The 26,984-nt window shown below is 38.4% G+C and overlaps 1 protein-coding gene across 1 annotated transcript in view; it reads left to right on the top strand.

Moving 5' to 3' along the window:
* SLC35F5 (solute carrier family 35 member F5) overlaps positions 1-25,730 on the top strand; it is an 84,530-nt gene extending 58,800 nt beyond the window's left edge. The window contains exons 19-20 of the transcript XR_006205403.1: positions 11,804-11,876; positions 25,599-25,730. The gene's annotated coding sequence lies outside the window, so the exon portion shown is untranslated. The remainder of the gene's footprint in view (positions 1-11,803; positions 11,877-25,598) is intronic.
* Positions 25,731-26,984: the final 1,254 nt, after the last annotated feature.

The raw sequence follows: 26,984 nt of genomic DNA on the forward strand, positions 1-26,984 counted from the left end.
GTCCCCATGTACCCCTGGTAGTCCCTATGTCCTGAGAAGGGTAACATCTATCCTGGCTTTACCTGATGAGTCAGCTTGCTCTTAGTGTCTCATTTCTATAAATGGATCACACCACGTATAATCTTCTGTGGCTGGCTTCTGTTTCTCAACACCATGTTTGTGGGAGTCATTCACATTGTTATGTGTAGTTGTGATCCATTTCGTTCTCATTATTATATAGTATTCCATTATAGATATGCCATAGTTTGTTTATCCATTCTATTATATGTGGACATTGGGTTATTTCCAGTATGGACCTATCATGGATAATGAGGCTATGTACCTTCTTGTACCCGTGTTTCAGTGAACACAAATATTCATTTCTGTTGGTTGTCTACCTAGGAATAGAACTACTGACCTCTATGTATACATATGATTAGTCTTAATAGATACTACCAAACAGTTTTCCAAAGTGGTTATACCAATTTACAACCCCCAGAAATCTATGATAGGTCAGCCGGCTTCATATTCTTGCTACCATGTGCTTTTTATTTGTCTCCATTTTAGCCCTTCCAGTGGGAAATCATGGTTTTAATATGAATTTTCCTGATGAGTAATGAAGCTGAGCATTCTTTTAATATTTATTGGGAATTGCCCTCAAAAGACCGCTCAAGTTGTTTGCCTATTTTTTTCTTGGGTTATCTGAGCAAAGGTCTCTCTGTAGTATGATGTCATGAATTTGTATTTATTAATAAATAAAGATGACTATGATTAAGAGGAAAATAAAGATCATGATGGTTATTATGCAGTTTCTTTAGTATAATTATACTTTTATTTATGATTACACAAACTTGAAGGCTAATAGACCAAAATATGAGCCCTAGCTTTCTCTGGTTGGGAAGATTATAGATAGTTTTAACTTTCAACTTTATAGCTGTCCTTATTTGTTTTTGTCTAAATTTGTTTTTTTTAATTTTTTAAAATGTTTTATTTATTTTTGAGACAGAGCATGAGTGGAGGAGGGGCAAAGAGAGAGGGAGACACAGAATCCGAAGCAGGCTTTAGGCTCTGAGCTGTCAGCATAGAGCCTGACGTGGGGCTCGAACTCAGGAACTGCGAGATCATGACCTGAGCCAAAGTCGGACACCTAACTGACTGAGCCACCTAGGCACCCCAATTTGTTTTAATAACAAGCATAGATTCCTTTTATAATCCGGGCAAACAATGAAGCTGTTTTCATCTGGAAACAAACCCAAATGAAACAAAAGCTTGTCGGCATGTGCTGGTTGGGCTCAGCCATCAGCCTTTTTTCCATCTGGGACACTGAGAATCAGTGAGGAAAAGTGTCCTCTCTGGGCATGCTTTGAAAGTTTGAGTTAGAAGAAGAGAGTGTAAAAATGAAGGACTGCCTTTATTGCATAACAGCCATGTGCTCCCTCACACCCTGCTGTGGCTGGGAGATGATCCTGCCATAAAGACTGGCTAATTACTTAAATTGCCTTCCTTTCTGGGAGCCAACCTTCCCAGCGCCATTGACTGGGCTTATTTGGTCTGATTACTGGAGTCCTGCTGTTAGCTGGGATGAGGAAAGCACATTATTACCCTGTGCAAGTGTAATGCCTTTGTTTACATTTTGCAAGGCAAACAGGGTTACTTTTAGTCTTACGTAACCCCGAGTTCTGCAAAAACCAGGACTGGGGAACACATGCCCCCCTCCCTTTCCTGTTCCATTCTGTTGGGTTTTCTAACCAACAATTCAAAAACATAACATCAAACCAACCTACCCACTAACATAGAGTTTTTTTTAATTTGAAACAATTTCGAATTTATAGAAAAGTTGCAAATATAGTACAAGAACTCCCTCCCCCCACCCAAACCATTTGAGAGTAAGCTGCCCACATGATTTTCTGCTCTAAATATTCTAGTAGTTCCTGCAAAGCAGGGGATTTCCTATATAAACACGATATTACCATTGAAATTGGGATATGAACACTGACACATTACCACCATCTAAATTCGAGTGTCTTCAGTTGTCCCGATGATGTTGTTTATAGTAACAAGATCCAGAAGTATGCATTGCATTTATAACTGAGTTTCTGAGGACTATATTGAAAACTTGCACCTCTTTAAAACCTGAGCAGCCTTCTTGTCCCCATCCCCACAGGGACGGAGGCAATAGGCAGAGATGTGGGCACAGATATAAGAAGAGGGTCAATGTTGCTGTCCCAGCAAATAAGGTCAGATTCTGCATAAGGAGGCAAGGTAGACACAGGGCTGTGGGCCTGGAACAGGGACCCAGGAAATGTCAACTAAGCTCCACATAAGATTCCCCAATCTCCACCTTTGTATCTTCTCTGTGTTCTTTTTCTATCCCTGTCTCCCCTTCCCTGTCCTTTCAACTTCTTCCCTCACCTCTTATTATTTTCACCCCGTTTTACATAATTGCACTCAAATCCTGTGTCTCTTTCAAAATACCTTCCCTAAGAAAAGCAGAGAACTATTATAAGTTGTTATCTATTGGGAGGTAGGGAGGTGCTCTATGTGTTTTTTTTTTTATATTGCTTTAATTTAAAAATCATATTGATTAATGTATTATCTACTTGGAAATATAATACATAATAACAACAAAAACAAACCAAAGCCAAAATGTTTCTTATTCATTCAATCATTCATTTTGAGAAAGAGAGAGAGAGAGGGAGTAAGCAGGGGAGGGGCAGAGAGAAGGAGAGAATCCTAAGTAGGCTCAAGTCAGTGCAGAACTCATGAACTGTAAGATCATGACCTGAGCTGAAACCAAGAGTCAGATGCTTAACCAACAGAGACACCCAGGCACTCCCAAAATGTTTCTTCTAAATAAATTGATGAAGTTAGGCAAAAAAACAAAAGCTGTCACATTTTCAATCTTTATTATCTAGAAAATACCGCACCCTTCGGTGTGTGCGTTGCCTGACACTGGTCTGTGTCTCTGTGTGAGTCTCCCATCACCATGTCTGTTCTTCAGGGTGACTCTCATAAAGGTACAGGTTTTTGTTTTTTGGGTTTTTTTTTTTGCCCTTTAAAATTCCGTAGCTATCTCTATTCTAACTTCCTCTTCAGGCTCCTCAGGTGAGGGTATTCTGCAAGGTCCTGTCCTGTCCTCCTTGCTCTCAATATTCTTCCTCATGATCTCATCCACTCTCATGATTTCAACTCCATGGAAGATTTCCAAATCTGCATCCTTCAAACTGACATCTCTTTGAGCTCCAGGGTTGCATTTTCAATTGCCTATCAAACTCAACTGAACTGAATAGTAATATTTTACACCATAGAGCAGCTTAGATGACCAACTTTGATGTGAAAACTGGTACTTTTAATGCCTTCCTCTCCTTCACACTCCCCTTTCTTTAGCAAATTGTCAATTATTCCTTTAAAATATTTTTTTCATTCCCACATCACTTGCTTCTACAATACTTAATAAACATATATTATTTATTCTATTTCTCTTCTAGTGCTTTTTTCCTTTTTAATTAAAGGTTTTATTGAGATATAATTTACAAGCAAAAAATTTACCCAAGATAAATGTACTGTTTTATTTTTGCAAATGTGCAGAGTTGTGCAACTATCCAGTTTTAAGACATTTCCCTCAAAAATTCCCTCATATCTATTCGTAGTTATTTTTCACCCTCACCCTTAGACTTAGGCAACCACTGATCTGCTTTTTATTTTTATAGATTTGCATTTTCATATAAATGGAACCAGGCAATATTTCATCTTTTGTACCTGTCTTCTTTCATTTAGAATAATGATTATGAGGTATATTCATGGTATATCATTAGATTGTTTCTTTTTAGTGCTAAATAGCATTTCCTTGTGTATATATGCAGACATACAGATACACCACACTTAGTTTATCTATTCACCAGTGGATGGACATTTGAATTATATCCAGTTTCACATTAAATAAATGATATTACTTAAAAGGTTCACATGTAAATCTTCGTGTAGATGTATGCCTTCTACATTTATTTTCAGTAGATTCTTAGGAGTAGAATTGCTACATCATTTTTTAAAAATGTTTATTTATTTTGAGAGAGAGAGAGAGAGCGTGTGCATGCATGTGTGCACGCATGCATGTGGGAGAAGGGCATAGGGAGAGGGAGAGACAGAATCTTAAGCAGCCTCCATACCTAGCACAGAGCTCAATGCAGGGCTTCTCACAACTGTGACATCATGACCTGAGCCAAAATCAAGAATCTGATGCTTAATCGACTGAGCCACCCAGGTACCTCTCTTTTGCATATTTTAAATTGCTTTCTCATTATTGAGCTATAAGAATTCTTTGCCTGATGTAGATGTATGTCCTTTTTCAAATACATGATTTTCAAATATTTTCTCCAAGTGCGGGATTTGTCTTTTTATCTTCATGGTATCTTTTGAAGAGCAAAAGTTAAATTTTGTTGAAGTGCAATTTATCAATTCTTTCTCTTATGGATCATGCTTGTGATGTCAAATCTAAGAATATTTTGTCTAATCCAAGGCCACAGAGATTCCCTCCTTTTTTCTTTTATAAGTTCTATAGCTTTAGCTCCATATTGAAGCTTATGGTCCATTTTAACTAAACTTTTGCGTATGGTGTGAGGTAAAGGTCTAAATTCATTTATTTGCATATACATATCCCATTGTGTTTGCACTATTTGCTGGAAAAAAAAAAAAAAACCTGTCTTTTCTACAGTGGATTGTCTTGGCCTCTTGTTGAAAATAAATTGTCCATTAATGTAGGGGCATATTTCTATATTCTTTATTCTATTCCATTGATCAATGCATCTATCCTTATAAAACACTTTCTCGATTACTGTGTTTTACAGTACATTTTAAAATGAAGTAATGTGAATTTTTCAATTTCTCTTTCTTTTTCAAACTTGTATTGGCTAGTCTAGGACTTTGGCATTTTCAAATACATTTTAAGGTCAACTTGCTAATTTCTACAAAAACAATTTTGTTGGGAGTTTGATAGGGATTGCATCTGAATCAGCAGATCAATTTAGGTAGAATCGCCATATTAACAATTTGCGTTTTCCAACCTATGAATATGGTATGCTTCTCCATTTATTTAGATCTTTTAAAAACGTTGTTTTGAAGTTCTCAGTCTTACACTTATTTTGATAACATTTTTCTAAATTCTTTTTATCACTATTTTCTTAATTTCATTTTTAGATTGTTTGTTGCCAAGATACAGAAATAGGGTTGATTTTTGTAATTGGTTTTGTATCCTGCAAACTTGTTAAACTTACTCATTACTTCTAGTAAATTTTTTGTAGATCCCATCAGATTTTCTACACACATCATCTGTAAATAAGGACAGTTTTACTTCTTCCTTGCCAGTCTGGATGCCTTTTACTTGTTGTTCTAGCATATTCTTAGGTAAAAGATTCAGTCACACTTTAAATAGAAGTGGTAAGAATGGAATGTCTTGTTCCTGATTTCAGGGGAAAACTTTCAGTCTTTCACCATTAAGTATAACACTAAACTATAGGTTTTTTAGAGTTTTTTATCAGGTTGAGGAAATTTGCATTTTGCCTACTTTATAGAAAGTTCTTTTGTTTTGTTTTTCATGAATGGGTATTGGATTTTGTCAAATGCTTTTTCCTATACCTTTTTAGATGATCATGTGATTTTTGTCCTTTATTCTATTAATATGATATATAACATTAATTTATTTTCAGAGATTAAACCAACCTTCCTTTCCTGAGGCAATGCCCATTTGATCATGGTGTGCAATTAAAGATATATACATATTTATGTATTCAGTTTGCTAATATAATTTTTTAAAGATTTTTTTATATCAATGTTCATGAGGGATATTGGTCTATAGTTTTCTCTACTTGTGATGTCTTTGTCCTGCTTTGGTATCTCGGTGATAATATGGGCCCCATAGGATTAGCTGGCAAATGTTTGCCCCTCACCTATTGTCATAGATTGCATTGTGCCCCTACACTGAATTCATATGTTGAAGTGCTGACCACTGGTATCTCAGAATGTAACCTTATTTGGAGATGGGGTCTTTACATGGGTAATCAACTTAAAATGAGATCATTAGTGTAGGTCCTAATTTAATCTGATTGGTGTACTTATAAGGGGAAATGTGGACACTGACACAGAGGGAAGACTATGTGAAGACAGAGGGAGAAAATGGCCATCCACAAGCCAAGGAGAAAGTCCTGGAACAGACACTTCCCTCCTACCCTCAGAAGGTAGCAACCCTGCCAACATGATGATCTCAGACTTCCAGCCTCCAGAACTATAAGGCAGTACGTTTCTGTTGTTTAGGCCTTTCAGTTTGGGGTGTTTCTTTATGGCAAACTAATAAACGTATTTTTGGAAAGGGTTTATATAGGATTGGTTACATTCTTTCCTTAAATATTTGATAAAACTCACTGGTAAAGTCATCTGAGGCTATGCTTTGTGGGAAGATTTTTAATTACTAATTCAATTTCTCGTTTGTTATTGGTCTTTTTAGATTTTTAATTTCTTATTGAGTCAGTTTTGGTAATTTTTGTCTTTCTAGAAATCTATCCATCTCATCTAATTTGTATAATTTGCTGTCATTAAGTTGTTCATAATATTCCCTTATAACCCTTCCAGTTTCTGTAGGATTGCTGGTTATATCCCCTTTTATTTCCTGATTTTGGTTATTTATACTTTATCTCTTTTTTGTCAGTCTAGTAGAAGTTTTATCAATTCATCTTTTTAAAGAATCAACTTTTCATTTTTGTTGGTTTTTTTCTTTATTGTTTTTATTTTATTAATTTCTACTCTGATCTGTATTGTTTCTTTCAATGTACTTACTTTGGGTTTGATTTGCTCTTCTGTTTCTACCTTCTTGAGGTAAAACTTAGATTATTGATTACAGATCTTCCTTCTAATTTAAGCATTTAATGCTATGAGTTTTCTTTTGAATATTGCATTAACTGCACTCATACACTTTGGTATGTTTGGTTTTGTTTTCACTCAGTTTGACATATTACCTAATTAGCATTGTGATTTCTTCTTTGACTCATGGGTTATTTAGAAGTATATTTTTCAAAAATTTTGAGGGTTTCCCAAATTTCTTTCTGTGGTTGATTTTCAGTTTGGATCTACCATGGTTGCAAAATATATTTCATGAGTTTAGTCCTTTTAAGTTTATTGGGATTTGTTTTATGATTTAACGTGTCCTAGAAAATGTTCCATGTGGGTTTGAAACCATTATGTAATCTGCTGTTGTTGGAGGGAGTGTTCTATATGTATTAGGTATGTTAGTTTACAGTTGTTCAAGTCTTCAATGTCCTTTTTTATTTCTAGTTTAATTACTGAGAAAAGGGACTTGCAATCTCCAACTATAGCTATTAAATTGTCTATTTCAATTCTGTCAATGTTTGCTTCATTTATTTGTCACTCTGCTATTAGGTGCCTATATATTTACAGATTTTATAGGTTCCCAATGTTGTAATCCTTTTATTATTACACAGTGTTCTTCTTTAATCTCTAGCAATATTTTTGTCATAAATTATATTTTTGCTGATACTAACATAGGTACTCTAGCTATTTATGATAACTGTGCATGATATATGTATATATAAAGTAAAAGTACTTTCAATCTATTTTTGTCCTTAAATCTAAAGCATACTTGAAGACAGTATATACTTGGAACTTGCTTTTTTACCAGGTTGATGATAATTGCCTTTTGACTGAAGTTTAAGATGATTGCCATTCACATTTAATTTAGTTGTTATGGTTGGCTATACATTTGCCATTTTGCTGTTTGTTTTCTGTATGTCTCATGTCTGTTTTGTTGCTTTTTCCTCTTTTGCTGCCTTCTTTTGTGTTAAACAAGTATTTTTAGTACGCCATTTCAATTTCTATGTTGTTTTATTAACTATTTAAAAATTAATTTTCAAAGTAGTGGTCTAGGTTACAGTGTGTATCTAAACTTATTGCAACCTGCTTCAGTTTAATAATGGCAGTTCTGGTAAAATATAGCATCTTTGTTCCAGAATAGCTCTATTTCTTCCTCCTTCATCTGTGCTATTATTGCCATATGTATTGTATCTGTATATGTCTCAAATTCAACAGTACATCATTATAGTTATTGATAGGCAATCACTTTAGAAAAGAAATTCAGGGAAAAATGAGAGAATAATACATATTTATTCAAGTATCCACATAATTATTATTTCAAGTATTGTTTTGTGTGTGTGTGTGTGTGTGTGTGTGTGTGTGTGTGTGTGAATTCAAGTTACTAACTGGCATCTTTTTTTTTGTTTTTTTCAGCCTGAAAGTCATCCCTTAGTATTTCTCAAGGGACAGTTCTGATTGCTATACATTTTCTCAGTTCTTGTTTATCTTTGAGTGACTTTATTTTGCCCTCACTTTTGAAAGATAGTTATGTTAGATATATTGGCTAACACTCTTTTTCTTTCAGCTCTTTGAGCATGTCATTCTACTGCCTTCTAGCCTCCATTTTTCCTGCTAGAAAGTCAGCTGATATATTTGTTGTTCTCCTGTACATGACAGTCATTTTTCTCTTACTGCATTCAAGGTTTTCTCATTGTCTTTGGCTTTCAACAATTTGACTATGATGTATGAATCTCTTGTATTTATCCTACTTAGGTTTGTTGGGTTTCTTGAACCTGCCTATGGATGTTTTTCAGCACATTTGGGAAGTTTTCAGGAATTACTACTTCAGTTTTTTTTTTTTTTTTTTTCTGTCCCTTTCACTCTCCTCTTTTGGGACTCCCGTTACATGTATGCTGGTATTCTTCATATTGTCGGGAAGGTCTCTGTGGGTCTGTTTATTTTCCTTCAATAATTTTTCTCTGTGTTCCTCAGAGAGTATAGTATCTATAATCCATATGGACTTTTTTTCTTCTGTCATCTCACATCTATTCTCAAACCCATTTTTCATTTTGTTGGTTATATTTTTCAACTCTACTTTTTCTTTGGTTCTTTTTATAGTTTATATTTTTATATTAAGATCCTCTATTTTCAATTGTTGTTATAGTATTTTCCTTTAATTCTTTTAACATAGGTTCCTTTAATACTTATGCATACTTATAATAGCTGCTTTTATGCCTTTGTCTGCTACTTCCAACATCTGGGCACAGTCAGAATTCATGTCTATTGACTGCTTTTATTCTTGAATATAGTCACACTTTTCTATTACTTTGTGTATATCATAATTTTTGTTTAACACTGATATTTTGGATAGTATATTGATAATATCTTGTTGAAACTCTAGGTTCTAATTTTCCACTCTGAGATTCTCTTTTCTTTATTTTTGTAACTTTCCTGTACTTAAACTGTAGAATCTATTTCCTTTGTTGTGAGTGGCCACTGATAAATTTGCTTAGTTTTTTCATGCTTTAAAAAATTTTTTTTAGCCTAACTTCCTGTGGGTCATCTGTATGTCTCCATAGCTTAGTGATCAACTAGTGATTTAGGCAGGATCACTAGTGCTCAACTATCTTGAATTTGTAAAAGTTCCACTCTCTGCCAATGAATCTGTTTCTGGGTTGGGGAATACATTCAAAATTCAGCCAGTTCTCATGAATGTTTTGGCTTTCCTTTTATATCACGTCCTCTCAAGTCTCCCTTGCACATGTGTGTAGTTTCCCAATCATCCAGGGATGTGTGGAGAGTTTATCTAGCCCTTCGATAGCTTTCTAATTTCTAAGAAATAAGTTATTATATTATTTATTATTTCTCCCCATAAATTCCTGACTGGGCTGCCCCTTGCCCCAGATGGGACTGCAACCTCAGCCTAGCAGAGCTACAGGTTTTCTCCATTCTTTTTTTTTTTTTTTTTTTTTTTTTTTTTTTTTTACCAGCTTGGTTATTTTAATTAGCAACACTACCAGTGAGAGTTTTACTCTCTGCCCTAAATTAAATCTGCCCCTAGCAGTGAAGCTGCTGATGTTTTTAGACATGCCCTAGTAGTAAAAATTAACTAATATTGACAAATGAACTGGGGTGGAGGATCAGAGCCCCCCAGGCAAGAAGCTTCAGATTCCTGCTCTCCTTATAGAAAATACGAGGGGCGCCTGGGTGGCTCAGTTAGTGAAGCATCTGGATCTTGATTTCGGCTCAGGTCATGATCTCACAGTTTATAAGTTTGAGCCACACATCAGGCTTTACATGGAGCGTGGAGCCTGCTTTAAATTCTCACTCTCCTGTCTCTCTGTCCCTCCCCCATTCATGCTCTCTCTCCTTCTGTCTCTAAATAAGCAACAACAAAAAAAAATTGAATAGGCTTTCACAAACAAAAATTTTTCAGTTATTTGTCTTTTGAAGAGAGGATCTTCCAACCTTTCAGGCCACCATAGCTAGAGGTATTATCTCTAATTTATATTTATGATCTTTTTTTATGTTTAAATCTGTAGTCCTCCTAGAATTTTAATTTTATTTATAGTTTGAGATAAAGGATATAACTTATTTTTTCCCCAGATGAATGGAAAATTTTCCAAACATTTGGCTGATTGAACAAATACCCAGTCTCAGTTGGTTTGTATATAATTTTTAAGTGAGACTAATGTTGCTTATGTGTGTATGTATGTTGTGTAGCTGTGAAAGGAAATGACATGTAGGTGGTCAAAATAAACTGAATCACTGCAATATGTCAAGATAGGGTATAAGAATCTGCATGTGACAGATGAAACTAATCTGCAGAAAACTTCCCAGAAATCACTAATGTTTAGACTGTATTTGGAGCTGTGTCATGTCTGAATTTGGCTCATTATGACTCTTCATACTTGGCTTTTATGCCCTGTCTACATCTTTTCCTGTATCTAACCTCAGCCCAGCATTTTGGTTTTAGCTTTTTTGCCATTTTGGTGTATTTTAGACAACAATGCAAGGCCTTTCTTATGAATTCAACACCTCTTTCTCAGCTAATTGAGCTATGGTTATTTGCTCCAGCAGGAGGAATGAAATAGAACCTAGTCTTCAATGCTCAGATTGCATTGGGCCTTCTCTCTTCTTTGGTCAGAATGTTAAATGTCTCCATGAATATATCAAGTGTTTCCACGGGCTCAGAGCCAGTACTCGGACATATTTTTTCTCTACAGGGCATAGGAGGATGGACTCACACTGGAACTTTCACTCTTCCTTATTTTGCCATGTTTTAGAACCAATGGCTTCTACTTGAAGTGCTCCAGTTCATTCCTATTGTCTTGATCTTGCTTTACAAAGCCATCCAAAAGGGGCCAAAAGCTGCAAAAGAGTAGGAGGCTCTTGAGACACTTTGAAAATAAGTCCCTGTCTCCACTTTTTAGAATGAGTTTGGTTTTGGATGCTGATATGGATACAAACAAGATGTTGCTACCACTACATAGTAAGATGTGAGATGGCTCCCTTGGCCTAACACACTGTTTTGTTCCCAAAATACCAGTACGAAAAAATTACTAAAATCGAGGTGCAATAGAAGAGGCCACCTAACTTCCTAAGTCTTCCCAGGAGTGACACATATTATGATCCAATGTGTAAATGTGTTATTATATGATGACACAGACAAGATTTCTCAAAATCTTACCAGATTGTTGCCTGCGACATCATAGCATAAGTGTTTGACATAACTATTAAGGAACACCAAAAAAAACCCCAAAAGCAAACAGCAATAGACTTATTCTAGACTTGAGTACTGATCATGTTATCAACAGTTCTGATTTTAGAGTAAGCTATCAAACACAACTTATACAAGAAAAATAAACTTTTGGCAATGATCCTTTACTAGGGAATATTCAGTAAATCACTGTAGAATGAGGTAAGACCCCCACCTTCTCCATAACAATTCTTTGTTCACTTTCTTTAGGGTACTCTTCAGCACCATAATTCAACATGAGGAATGTGTCCTGAATGGAAAATAGGCTTTGCCTCTTAGGCAGGTATGTCTAGCTTCATAACCATTAGAGACAATGAATGCAAAGCACACCACGTATAACATATACTCAATAAGTGATATTTATCAATATCATTATCATAATTCTTATTATCTTGTGATATGGCTAATATGAACTTATTTTCAAGGATACAAGCTACCCCTAAAAGACACGATAGGGGCAAGTTTTCCTCTGACAAGCTAAGGCCCAGAAGACCCCGAGAGCCTAAAGCAGGATCACTTCATGTGGCACCACTGTACTAGAGCTCACTCAGCCCCACCTGGAAGCCTCTGCTGACTTTTACTGGTTGTACTGTCAGTGGAGGCAGCTATGCAATGCTGTGGGTGTGGTGTTATGTGGGAAACAATAGGCCTGCTGAGGAGGATTGTCTCTGATACCATTTATTTAGGTTGGGAGAATATCTCTGGCTGCCTCCGTGGACAGCATTATAGGGGAAGTGCACAGGCTTTGAGATTTGGATCCAGCCCCATCATTTCCTAGCTGCGTGAATTTGGCAAATTGCTTCATCTCTCAGAAAACCAAGTCTATTATTTGTGAAACAGGAATAATCATACCTTGCAGGATTTTTGTGAAAATTGGAGATAATATATAGGAAGTACTCAGTACACCCTAAGTGCTACACGTGATGATACTTAAATGCTTTAGCAGCATCTTTTAATGACCCTTATCTTGGAGGTTTTATGTACAGATTAAAAGAAGAAATATGTGTGTAAAGTACATGATACATAATAGATCCTTAACAATCAGTAAACTCTTATGTAAATTTCAAAGAGTACAGTTATTTAATGGGCTCCTTTAAGTATAACTCTCAATTTGGAGTTAAGAGGCTTATTTTAGTCTTGGCTCTAGTGCTAACACACTGTGTGTTCTTGAGCAAAACACTCTGGGCCTCAGTTTCCTCACTCAAAAGTTAGATATTTAGATAAATAAGGAACCAAAATGTCCCTTTTTATACTAAAAAGGATACTTTCTTATGCCTTGTAAGGAAGGAGCATTAAGATACTGGGGAGCATTCCAGAAGCTCAACTAACACTAACAAGTTAGGGTCATTAACTTTGCAAAATGAATGAATTCATTGCAAATGAAAGTGGAAGCAAATGGTTTATCCACAGCCAAGTTCATTCATTGAGATATATTTGCTGTGCACCTGAGTCCTAGAGAAAATTGCACTGGGTGCTTCTGAGCTCCTTCAAAAGAGATGTTTGATGGAGTCTTACATGTTTTCTTACATCAAAACAGTGAGCATACTTCAAATTTAGAAGCAGGCTTTTCTCCTCTTGTTAAGGAAGCAGTGAACATATCACCTCAACCTTCTTTCTAGCAATATTAGCTATTAGCAATACTAGTCTGAACCCACCTGCTATTTTCATTTTTTTATTTTTAAGAAAAACATCTTTTGGGGCGCCTGGGTGGCTCAGTCTGTTGGGCGGCCGAGTTCGGCTCAGGTCATGATCTCGCTGTCCGTGGGTTCGAGCCCCACGTCGGGCTCTGTGCTGACAGCTCAGAGCCTGTAGCCTGTTTTGGATTCTGAGTCTCCCTCTCTCTGACCCTCCCCCATTCATGCTCTGTCTCTCTCTGTCTCAAAAATAAATAAACGTTAAAAAAAATTAAAAAAAAAAAAAAGAAAAACATCTTTTGACAGTCTGAGATCAAGTTTACCCTGAAAGAACCTTTCCTCTTAATTAGAAATCTATTAAAGACATGCTCTTCAAAGCATTTCTTTGAATGAAATGCCATGGGGGGCAGGGTGGCAGTGAATGAGGAAGATTCTCTGCTTTAGGGATTCTTGAAACAGATGTTATTACTGGGTTACTCAGATGCCTTAGCCAGCAGACACATTCTTCATTCTTCATTTATTTGTTTTGGTATGCTCAGTGCCAGGAACATAGTAGTCACTGTTTGTTGAACAAATGAAGGAATGAAAGAAATATCTTTTCATGTTCTCCAAAGAGAATAGCATAAACTATCTTGAATGTGGTAATGATAGATTCTATTTTTAATAGAAATTAACTGAGAAGGGCACCTGGGCTTTTGGAAATTGGATTTGGGAATAGTTAGGGAAGGAGAGAGACTGGTTTGGCAGTCTTCCTTCAGATGGAGGATGAGATACAATAGTGTGGAGAACAGGTTTAACAACCTGTTGCTGCGGGATTTCACATTCAGTCTCCAACCCAAAGAAGGCCTGGTGGCCTTCCCCATCAATGGTTTTGTGTTAAGCATGCATGTATTGTGGGAGCTGGGAAGGAATGGCTGAGCCCAACTAAGCTAGTGGGAAGAAGGAGAAGTTGAGCCTTCACCTCATTCGGGACTTGGCCCTTCTCTCTGTGCTGGTGGCTTTCCATACTGAGGATGTCCCTTTCCCTTACAGAGGACCAAGAGCTTCACTTGATCCCTAGCAGTGTGTATTGCTCATGGTAGCATCGGAGAACCAGACAATGTCTGGGTGGTATGAAGTAGAAAGAAGAGTATTAGACTAGAAGTCATGGTTTAACTGGTAAGCTATGTGGCTTTGGGCAAACTGTTTAACCTTTTTGGGTCTGTGTGCCAATATCTGTAAGGTAAGGTCAGGAGATTGGACCAGGTGATCTTTTTTTTTTAATTAAAAAACTTTTTTTAATGATTTCACTTATATGTGGAATCTAAAAAAACAAAACAAATGAACAAGAAAACAATAAAACAGAAATACACTCATAAATACAGAGAACAAACTGGTGGTTGCCAGTGGGAAAGGAAGTGAGGGAATAGGTAAAATAAGTGAAGGGGATTAAGAGGTACAAACTTCCAGCTATAAAACAAAAAAAGTCACAGGGATAAAAAGTACAGCATAGGGAATGGAATTCAATAATATTGTAATAATTTTATATGTTGACACACAATAACTACACATACAGTAATGAGCATTTTATAATGTATATAATTAATAAATCACTATGTTGTACACTTGAAACTAATATATTGTATGTTAACTATACTTTCATAAAGAATCTATTCTCTTTATAACAAGACATAATTGGAAACATTGGTTATATTGCCAAGGCTTTGATTTGAATTTCATGTTTGAAAATATGCATACAATTTAATATGGCCAGATAATTTTTAGGAACTAAGATTGGCTTTAAAAGAACCCTGGAAAACCTGGCCTACTACCTTGCATACAGGGTTCCCAGTAGCCTTGCCAGATGAGTAAGAAAGATCACTTCCTGAAAGGCTGAGGAACCTCAGGATATCTTCGGGACCTCAGGAAAATAGAAATTCACTGAAATCTATAGGTATTCCAAGTAAAGTCTGATGGTGAGTTCTTGGCATTAATTCTTAGCCTCAAAGTTTCTTAAAAGATAAATCTATGATTTCTTATAAAAGTTGCAGCAAAGTAGATTTTAAAAGATCCTGTATGGTCAATCACTATTCTTTTCTTTTTTTTAATATAATTATTTTCAAGTTAGCTAACATACAGTGTATACAGTGAGTTCTTGGTTTTTGGGGTAGATTCCCATGATTCTTTGCTTACATACAGCACCTAGTGCTCATCCCAACAAGTGCCCTCCTCAATGCCCATCACCCATTTTCCCCTCTGCCCTGTTCCCCCATCAACCCCTAGTTTGTTCTCTGTATTTATGAGTCTTTTATCGTTTGCCTCCCTCTCTGTTTGAAACTATTTTTACTCCTTCCCTTCCCCCATGGTCTTCTGTTAAGTTTCTCAAATTTCACATATGAGTGAAAATATATGATATCTGTCTTTCTCTGTCTGACTTATTTCACTCAGCATAATACCCTCCAGTTCCATCCACATTGTTGCAAATGGCAAAATTTCATTTTTTCTCATTGCCATGTAGTATTCCATTGTATATATAAACCACATCTTCTTTATCCATTCATCAGTTGATGGACATTTGGGCTCTTCCCATAATTTGGCCATTGTTTAAAGTGCTGCTATAAACATTGGGGTACATGTACCCCTATGAATCAGCACTCCTGTATCCTTTGGATAAGTTCCTAGTAGTGCTATTGCTGGGTTGTAGGATAATTCTACTTTTTAATTTTTTGAGGAACCTCTATATTATTTTCCAGAGAGGCTGCACCAGTTTGCATTCCCACCGCTAGTGTAAGAGAGTTTCCATTTCTCCACATCCTTACCAGCAGCTGTTGTTTCTTGAGTTGTTAATTCTAGCCACTCTGGTGTGAGGTGGTATCTCAATGTGGTTTTGATTTGTATTTCCTTGATGATGAGTGATGTTGAGCATCTTTTCATGTGTCTATTGCTCATCTGGATGTTTTCTTTGGAAAAGTGTCTTCTGCCCATTTCTTCACTGGATTATTTATTTTTCAGGTGTTGAGTTTTGTTCAGTTCTTTATAGACTTTGAATATGAACCCTTTATCCAATAGGTCATTTGCAAATATCTTCTCCCATTCTATTGGTTGCCTTTTAGTTTTGTTGATTGTTTCCTTTGCAGTACATAAACTTTTTATCTTGATGAGGTCCCAATAGTTCATTTTTACTTTTATTTCCCTTGCCTTCAGAGGTGTCGAGTAAGAAGTTGCTATGGCTAGGTCAAAGAGGTTGTTGCCTGTTTTCTCCTCTAGTATTTTGATGGTTTCCTGTCTCACATTTAGGTCTTTCATTCATTTTGAGTGTATTTTTGTGTGGTATAAGAAATTAGTCCAATTTCATTCCTCTGCTTGCTGCTGTCTACCGCTTCCAGCACCACATACTAAAGAGACTGTCTTTTTCCATTGGATACTCTTTCCTGCTTTGTCAAAAATTAGTTGGCCATATATTTGTGGGTCCAATTCTGTATTCTCCATTCTATTCCATTGGTCTATGTGTCTGTTTTTGTGCCAGTATCATACTGTCTTGATGATTACAGCTTTATAGTAGAGGCTAAATGCTGGGATTGTGATGCCTCCCACTTTGGTTTTCTTTTCCAACATTACTTTGGCTATTTGGGGTCTTTTGTGGTTCCATACAAATTTTAGGATTGTTTGAGCTCTGAGAAGAATGCCAGTGCAATTTTGAGTATGGATATTATTCTGTTTCATTGAATCACTTAGTTCTCTAATTCTCCCCTCGTGGTCTACTATTTTTTATCTCTCTCTTTCTCACCTTCATCATTTTCCATAATTTTATCTTCTATTTCACTTATTCTCCCCTCTGCTTCCTTCATTCTTGCTGCCACTGCATGTAGTTTATTTTGCACCTTATTTACAACATTTCTTAATTCATTGTGACTATTTCTTAGTTCCTTTATCTCTGCAGCAATAGATTCTCTGCTGTCTTCTATGCTTTTTTCAAGCCCAGCTATTAATCTTATGACTATTACTCTAAACTCTTGATTAGATATATTGTTTATATCTGTTTTGAGCAATTCTCTAGCTGTAAATTCTTCCTAGAATTTTTTTGAGAAGAATTCTTCTGTTTTGTTATTTTGGTTAGTTTTCTGTCCTTTGTATGTTTTAATATCTTGTTATGTGTCCTGCACCTGCGAGTACTACTATATTAAAAAGGGGTCATATGCTGTCCAGGGCCTGGCCATTCAGGAGGTATTTTTGGAGTGTGTTGCATGCTCTCTGTTGTTTTGTCTCTTGTTGCTTTATCTCCCCACTTGTAGTGGTAGTTTGAACCTTCCACCAGGTGTGCTTTGATTTGTTCATTGAAGTAACGTTGGAAAAATTTTTAAATAGGGCGTGTGGTAGAAGAAGCCGTATCCCATACAAAGAGAGAAATGACAGGGGCAGGGAAAAAAAAAAGAAGAAAACAATATTGACAAGGCAGGGAATCAAAGAAATTATAAATCCAGAGAGAGAGAGAGAGAGAGAGAGAGAGAGAGAGAGAGGAAAATAAAGAAGAAGGAGATACAGCAGAGGTTTAAAAAGAATAGATTAAAAATATTTGCTTAAACAAGCCAACAACCAGAATAGAGAAGGGAAGAAACAAGAGGAAGAAAAGAATGGAAAAAATTATACACACACACACACACACACACACACACATACACACACACACACAGGGTAAGAATTTTTCAAGAGTCAAATAAGAAAAATCAAATCAAAACTGCTGGACCAATATCTGATGGTGCCTTGGAACTGGTGGCTGCATTGGTCTGGAGGAGGGGCTGTCTGGTTTGGTCAGTGCCACTCTTGCTCTGGTAGATATGCAGTTACCAGGCATGGAGGGGTATGATTTGGTGAAAGTGGGTCCCACCTCCACTGTGGGCCCACTGTTCATTCCCTGAAGCCCCACCTTGTTGGTGATGGGGAGAAAAATGGCAACACCCCAGTCTCTCCTCCCCAGATTGGTGTCCCAGACCACTCTGTTTAGGTTTTTTTTTTTTTTTTTTTTTTTTTTTTTTAAATAAGTCCTAGTTAGTTAACATATAGTGTAATAATGGTTTCAGGAGTAGAATTTAGTGATTCATCACTTACATATAACACCCAGTGCTCATTCCAACAAGTGTCCTCCTTAATGCCCCTTGCCCATCCAGCCCATCCAGCCCATCCCCCCAACACCCTGCCAGCAACCTTCAGTTTGTTCTCTGTATTTAAGAGTCTCTTATGGTTTGTCTCCCTCTCCGTTTTTATGTTATTTTGCTTCCCTTCCCTTATGTTCATCTGTTTTGTATCTTAAATTTCACATATGAGTGAAATCATATGATATTTGTCTTTCTTTGACTAAGTTATTTCACTTAGCATAATACATTCTAGTTCCATCCACGTTGTTGCAAATGGCAAGATTTCATTCTTTTTCATCACCTAGTAGTATTCCATTGTGTGTGTGTGTGTGTGTGTGTGTGTGTGTGTGTGTGTGTACACACACACCACATGTTCTTTATCCATTCATTCATCAGTCATTGGACATTTGGGCTCTTTGCATAATTTGATTATTGTTGATAGTGCCACTATAAACACTGGGGTGCATGTGTCCCTTTGAATCAGCAGTTTTGTATCCTTTGGATAAATACCCAGTAGTGAAATTGCTGGGTCATAGGGTAGTTGTATTTTTAACTTTTGAGGAACCTCCATACTGTTTTCCAGAGTGGCTGGACCAGTTTGAATTACCACCAGCAGCACAAAAGGTCTGCATCCTTGCCAACATCTGTTGTTGCCTCAGTTGTTAATTTTAGCCATTCTGACAAGTGTGAGGTGGTTTTGATTTGTATTTCCCTGATGATGAGTGATATAGAGCCTTTTTCCATGTGTCTGTTGGCCATCTGGATGTCTTTGGAAAAATGTCTATTCATGTCTTCTGCCCATTTCTTCACTGGATTACTTGTTTTTCAGGTGTTGAATTGATACATTCTTTATAGAGTTTGGATAGTATCCTTTTATCTGATATGTCTTTTGCAAATATCTTCTCCTTTTCCATTGACTGCCTTTTAATTTTCCTGATTATTTCCTTCCCTGTGCAAAGCTTTTTATCTTGATGAGGCCCCAATAGTTCATTTTTGTTTTTGTTTCCTTTGCCTCTAGAGACATGTCAAGTAAGAAGTTGCTGTGGCTGAAGTCAAAGAGGTTGTTGCCTGTTTTCTCCTCTAGGATTTTGCTGGCTTCCTTTCTTACATTTAGATCTTTCATCCATTTTGAGTTTATTTTTGTGTGTAGTATAAGAAAATGGTCCAGGTTCATTCTTCTGCATGTTGCTGTCCAGTTTTCCCAACACCATTTGCTGAAGAGACTGTCTTTTTTCCATTGGATATTCTTTCCTGCTTCGTCAAAGATTAGTTGGCCATACATTGGTGGGTCCATTTCTGAATTCTCCATTCTGTTCCATTGATCTGTGTGTGTTTTTGTGCCACTACCATGCTGTCTTGATGATTATAGCTTTGAATACAGCTTGAAGTCCAGAATTGTGATGCCTCCAGCTTTGGTTTTCTTTGTCAGGATTGCTTTGGCTATTCAGAGAATTTTTGGTTCCATGAAAATTTTAGGATTGTTTGTTCTAGCTCTGTGAAGAATGCTGGTGTTATTTTGATAGGGATTTCATGGAATATGTAGATTGCTTTGGGTAGTACTAACGTTTTAACAGTATTTGTACTTCTATTCCATGAGCGTGGAATGTTTTTCCTTTTTTGGGTGTCTTATTCAATTTCTTTCATAAGCTTTCTATAGTTTTCAGTGTATGGATTTTTCACCTCTTTGGTTAAGTTTATTCCTAGGTATTTTATGGTTTTTGGTGCAAATGTAAATGGGATCAATCCCTTGCTTTCTCTTTCTGCTGCTTCATTATTAGTGTATAGAAATGCAACTGATTTCTGAACATTGACTTTATATCCTATGATATTGCTGAATTCGTGTATCAGTTCTACTATTTTTTTTTGGGGGGGGTGGAGTCTTTTGCATTTTCCACATAGAGTATTATGTTGTCTTCAAAGAGTGAAAATTTGACTTCCTCCTTGCCGATTTGGATACCTTTTATTTCTTTGTGTTGTCTGATTGCTGAGGCTAGGACTTCCAACACTATGTTGAATAACAGTGGTGAGAGTGGACATCCTTGTGGTGTTCCTGATGTTAGGGTGAAAGCTCTCAGTTTTTTCCCACTGAGGATAACATTAGCTGTGGGTCCTTCATATATGGACTTTATGGACTAGGTGGTCTTTTATACTCAGCAGCATGTGCTGTGTTAGGTGCCAGGTACGAGGCCAGCAGTGGAATCCAGAGTTGAGTCACACACAGGCCTGATTCTTAGTCTTGGTGATAAGGGCTACAAGAGAAGTTAATAAAAATTGCCATCAGGTTAAGAGAAGGAAATGACTAATTCTGTTTGCTAAGGCTTGAGAGCTGATACTGAGGAGAAATGTATTAGTTCTGTCATCATTTACTTAATCCAGAAATCTTGGCTAGGTTCCTACTGTATATACAAGGAGTGGAGAAGTGGCCATGAAAGTAAGCAGCTAGGATCTTTACCCTCATTCAGTTGAATCCAAGCTAGAGTGGTGGGGGAGGTTGGGAAGGAGGACTATTCCCATCAAACATCTAGTGAACACATTGCCTTGTCCAACATTCCTACAGTGTAGGTTGTATCTCCATTGCACAGTGAGAAAACTGAGACCCGCAGGAATGAAACTATTTGCTGAGATCACATAATAGAAATCCTAAGGCCTTAAACTTCCCTCTGCCTGTCTTCAGAGCTCCAGAATTTAACTCTGATGCCATTCAGGCAGCAAGGAGGCTTCACAGCCCATTGAGTGCATGCTGGTTTTGCCTGTCCAGAAGTCCTTCTCTGGGTGACAGATTATGTATTTTCCTTTGGAGATCTAACCCTTCCCACTCAAAGTACATTTCTCATACCACCCCACCCCCACCCCTTAACTCCCAGGCTTCAGAAGTGAGGCCCTCCCTCAGGCTTGGCCTGTCAGAGCATGCATCTTTTTGGACACCGTGATGGGCCCAGTGACAGACGCATGACCAAGCTCTACAGGTTGGAGTCAATGCCTGGGCTTTTGCTGAGAATATTGAAAAAGAGTCTTGCTCTTTGTCCTAGGATTTTTAAACTGTGGACTGTTAGCCCAGACCAGCTAGTGGTCTTCTTTCCTCCTGCAAGGGGAGAGGCTGCCTGCCTGAGAATGAAGCTGACAGAGAGGAAAGTAGGCTCAGAGCAACAATTCCCAGACAACAAAATTTGAGCCCTTGGATCTAATTTTGCCTAAAATGGGAAAATTAGAAATTTTACAAATTAGAAATGGGCAACTTAAAAACCATACTTCTCAATTCCATGAGCTAATAGGTTCCTTCCATCCACTTAAGATAGGCTGGGTTACTATCACTTACAATCAAGAATCCTGGAGAATACAACCTCCAAGAGTGTGTGCAGAAGTTGTATTTCTCTGTCTCCCTAGTATGTTCTTCACCACACCTGCAAAAAGTCTCCATCAACCTCACCTTAACTTTGTTCTGGGAGGTTAACAGGATGTGGTCTTTGCAGAAGTCTTTTGCACTCTGCTCTTTCTCAAAACTCTGTCCCCAGGGCTGTCACTATTGATGCTAGTCTCCATAAACCAAGGGGTGGATTGGGCAGCCTCCCTGTTGAGCATTCACCAGCATCTCTCTGTCTGCTCCAGAGCCTCTGCCACCCAGCTCTGGTTCCTTTCCTCACCATGTCGGTACTCCAGACACAGCTCCCTCTAACTTTGGGATGTCACATTGAGAGTTTGTGTGTTGTGAGACTGGTAGAAACATGGGTAGAGGTTTGAGAATGACCAGAGGGGACAGCTTCTTCCCTGGTCCTAGTTTCTAGTAATGTCTTATTTGGGCTTTGAATCCCAGAACCCACCCCTGGATAGCGTGCCTGATGCAGCTCTTGTCCTTACAAGCCTGAGGGCCAAAGCAGGAATGCTTCTGGCATTGCCCAGGAAAGCTTGGTCAGGGGTCTCAGCTGTTAAAGAGAAATTATTCTGGCACTAGTTAAGATGATAATATTCAAGATTACTGCAACAAGGGTCAACTCTACTGCAATAGGGGAGACAGATTTAGCTCGACTCTGAATACGAGGACAAGTCAGGATTTATAAGCAACAAGCTGAATAAAAGGGTCAGTAGCTGGGAAATTAGCAAGAGGAGACATCAAAGGTAGGAGGATTCTTGCTAAAAATAAGCCAAGGACAGGTGGGTGATCAGGAACCTGGTCATATATTAAGGTTGATCAGGTATCAAGGATGGGGAATGGTTTCACATGATTCTTTGCTAAGACTGGGTTTGTCTTGGGCCCAAGGATGAGGCCTAGTCAAAGGGAGGGACCAGAAGAGCCTAACTAAAGCTTGGTTAAGGAGAGAGTCTTAGTCACAGCTGTGACCTTAGATGGTTTGGAATTTTCCTTCTGGGCATCCAAGCGCTCTCCCTCTTCCAGCAGGGTCTGGGGTTGAAGACTACAGCAAGTGCTTCAGCGGGGTACACTCAGAATCATGTGTTGGAGGCTCTTGTGTCTATGGCTCTCTGTAAGAGTCACCTGTATCAGTATTTAAGCAGATACTTTTAACAACCTCTGGATAGTGTTGGATATCTGAGTTGCACAACCCTGTGATTCTCAATACCCAACAAATGCTTCTGGAGACCTCAGGCTTTCAGCCGTAACTTGAGGCCATAAATGAATTCACACACTGGGCCTCTGAGGCACCCTCTCTATCACCTGCCTCTTTCTCTTTTGATCCCTGCTTCCATTGAAGCATCTGGTATGGTACTTCAGCCATGGATGAAGGGCTCTCTCCCTGCTGTTACAGGAGCATGTCCTGAGGCCAGTCTCACCTTTTGGTAAGAAAGAGCTTCACAAAGCATCATTGATAACCAATCCAATTTCTGTCTGAGGATATGGGACTTAGTTCCTGAGGTGCTTCATAGTAACATTTGGGTTGGACCAAGACCTCCAAATAAAGTCACTCTAGAAGCCTGCAATCCCTTTCTAGGGAGGGAGCCATCCTTGTCAGGGTGTTGTAGAGAATCCAGCTTGCAGATCAACCTCCATGACATGTGGGAGGCAGGTTTGATGGAATCCCACATTTAGGGAGAGTGGGTGAGTCCTGGGTAAAAGGAATCCAGCATGGGAAGCCATATATTTTTTAGTAGTGCCTAGGAAATAGTAAGAGAGTAGAATTCCAAGGATAGCCTGATGCACCCCCTGAAACCAGATATGGGGACAAAGCTATATGTGGCCTTAGAGTCCCATTGTGCTGAATTCCAGAATCCCACAATATTTAGGTTTCTCTATATTCTCCTTAAGTGAGTTAGAGAGGATACAATCATTAGAATGAGGTTTCCTTCCCAGAAGACCCTGTTGAACTCTACTGAGACTAGTGACAGATCTACACTCTTGACTAGAGATCAAGGCCATTGTGGGTGGAAGCTTCTCTGTAGAGAGGGACAGAGCTGTGGTGTGGTGTCTCCTCAGTGCTCACTCACATGTAAGGACAGACCTTGGGGATTTACAGGAATGTGTGGAGTGAGGGAGAAAAACCTTGCAAGAATTGAAATTCTTGAGTGTTCAAGGGGGTCCTTACAGCAAGAGAGACCTGGATGTTAATGTTGTGCTCACATCTGGCTTACTCTGGGAAGGCTATAGCGATCTCAGGCACATTGAAGGTGGGGAGGGGGTCATGAGGCATCTTTTAATTCTCAGCAGAGTGTGAATTTGCACCAAGTCTAAGATTCCAACCTTTCTCTCCCTGTCCTTCTCTGTTGCCTGATTCTCAATGCCCTATCACCACAAGGATGGTGCAGGAATTATAAGAGGACTCGCTAAGCTTTGTATCTCTTGGGAGAGGGGGCCCATGCCGGCAGGATAGGGAAGTGTCACCAGGATTCTTAAGAGGGATAGGTCTTGCATGTGAGGTGTGCCTGAGGGGGTGTGACACGCAAAATTCTGGGGGAGGTGCTTAGAGCTACAGGAGACAATTGAGTTCTGCAAGTGCTTGGGAGCAGAACATTAATGGACCAGAGAGGAACAGGACCTTGCAGTGAATGTCAGGGTGCTCTAATTTATCTTCCTCACTGGTCTCTCAGGAAACCCTCATTATTAACTTCTCCACCAAGGCCTACAAGACCTCTATTAAAATGCAAATGAGATTTGCTAAGGACATCCCAATGAGCCCTTACTAACAATTAATGCCTTAGCTGACCCTCCTTCCTTAGCAGGGAATTAGTCCTAGAAGAGGACCTAAGGCAACTAAATTTTGATGGGAGGGGGTGAGAAAAGGATCTCAATGTGGGTGAAGCTGGGAATGTGGCCCACCAGAAAAGCAAGCAGCAGCATGACAGCATGGAGGGAATGACTTTCTAGGGAACACAGAAGAGAGATGAACAGAAGAGGCCTCAGACCAATGACATCAGCTCTCCATTTCACTTGGGGGAGAAATTATTCATCGTACTTAGCACCAGCCTTTCCTGATGCATGGCCAATACCTCAGAAGTCAGATTTCCTTAATGACACATTTTCAAGAGTATCAGGAGTCCAAATTACACATGCCCCCTGCCCCCATCCCCCCAACAGTGGTTCTCTTGGTCCTTTTAGGTGGACAGTCTTTGTTCCCTAGCTGCCCCAGCCAGCCGCCACTAACTGCATGACTTTTAGCTTTAAACAAAAGGTTTTCTAGAGGCCCCTCAAACAGAGACAATCTCTGGGCAGCAGGCAAAGGATAGTAGACATGCTTTACTTTATAAACAATTAATATGAGAAATCTTGGTCTTTTAGCCTGGAATTATTTTCAGATTCAAATCAGACTTATAAATTTAGACTTCCCTTTGAGTTTTCTGAGCCTCTTGAATGTTCCATGTCACCTAGTGGTGAGCTGTGGAACCGCAGGGTGTGTTTTTCAAAGCACTTGCTTAGTCATTGGTCGGATTTGGGGACTCCCTTTGCTAGTAGGTGGTTTATGGAAGAAAAGAAAGGTATGTTCCAGTCATTCAAAGTTGAAATTTTTTTCCTTGTCTCAGGACATCTAAATGGATCCTCCAACTCATTCTTAATTCTAGAAAGGCAGATCAAATGTTTAATGCTTAAAACTGGCATATTAATTTTATATCAAATTTAAAATAGAGTTATGATCTGTATAACATTTTATGGAACATTGGGGCCCTTTGGATAATCAATATATTCGGTTCATTTATGACAATTTTATAAGGATAGAACCATAATTTTGCTCTTTTAATTTTGTAGACATTTATAGTTATTTCATTGTATATTACTGGTCATTTGTGTAATTTACTTGATGTCGATTTCCTGGCCAGAGTTTTTCCCCTCCCTCGTCCTCTCCTCCATATCAGACTTTCCTGCATCTGGCTGAATTATGCTTCCCAGTGTTACGGAGAAATCAGGGACTTCCTGGATAAATCAGCCCAAATTGGAATCTCTTGAGATATGTGAGTATTGTTAAAAAAAACAAAATCCAACTGAATAAATTTTGAAGATCTCATTGGCTTTATCTGATGATTCATGAGTTGGGTAGCATCCAGTCTAGCATACAGAAAGGAGCTCTGAGGTGCTGTACAAAATAAAAGACTTTTATAGGCAGAAGGGAGCAAGAACAAGGAAATTATGCTGGGTGAAAAAGCTAACTGGTTATTGCAAGGTCACTTCACTTTAGGGAATGGCAGAGGCTGATGGGGCAGATTACCTAACAAGTACTGCTCAGGCAATTCCTGATTGGCTGGTTTAAGATTCCATTTCTGGGACAGCCAACACTATAATTAAGTTCAGTCTCAGCTTGGTGATGTGGGGCTTAGCATGAATGACTCCATTTGGGGCCTGTTGTCTTGTTTTTAACAGGATAAACACATTTTGAGAAATGGAAACCAAGAAGCTAATGTTTTTGAGACATTAATATCACAGAGCATGAATAAATTCTTGAAATGCATGTCAGCCCTCACTCAGCCTTTGGACTCGCTCCTGGGTGCGTAGAGTCTCAGTCAGGGAGAAGGCTGCCTCTGGTTAGGAAGCACATGCCTCTGCATCTGCCCACCTTGCTGTCCCTCTGCTTCTCTTGTTTTGTTTGGCTTGGCTTCCTCTATTCTTTTACAAAACAGCTGGTGAGTTTGTGATCACAAGAAGGAACAAATGAGCAGGCTTGGCTGAGACCTTAAAATTAAAATGAACTCACTACCGAATGAGGGCATTTTCTGTGTGGACACCTCTGAGCTTTGGTTCCATTTTTTTCTCATCATACCTCGGTGGAGATCCATTTCCTTAAGATGGGGCAGTCAGAATCTTTGGTTCATCCCTGAATCAGGATGGGCCTTGAAGTTCCCTGAAGACATGGATGCCATCACTTAATGCCTTAATTCTCGGAATTAATGGAAACTGGTGACAAACCTGAAATGGTGGAAGCCCTCTGGAGACTAAACTTGAAATTAATATTTTGCAGTACAAAAAAAAGCCAAAATAGGTTCTTCTTTTCCTTAGAGATTAGTTTGATGTGAGATATTTATGATTCCAGAAACCACATGCTAGGCTGTAATTGAGCATAATTATTGCCCTGCATGCTGCCAAGCGCTGGTCTTGAGGCATCCTACAGATTCCCATTAATTTCTTGATTGGGCTCTAAAAAACAGAGCTGCCACTGACAGGGCCAGAAAGAGCTGTGTCTGATCTGTATGGTCTTTAAATGAAGGAGTCAC

The sequence above is a fragment of the Panthera leo genome, chromosome C1, assembly GCF_018350215.1.
Source record: "Panthera leo isolate Ple1 chromosome C1, P.leo_Ple1_pat1.1, whole genome shotgun sequence".
NCBI classification, from domain to species: domain Eukaryota; kingdom Metazoa; phylum Chordata; class Mammalia; order Carnivora; family Felidae; genus Panthera; species Panthera leo.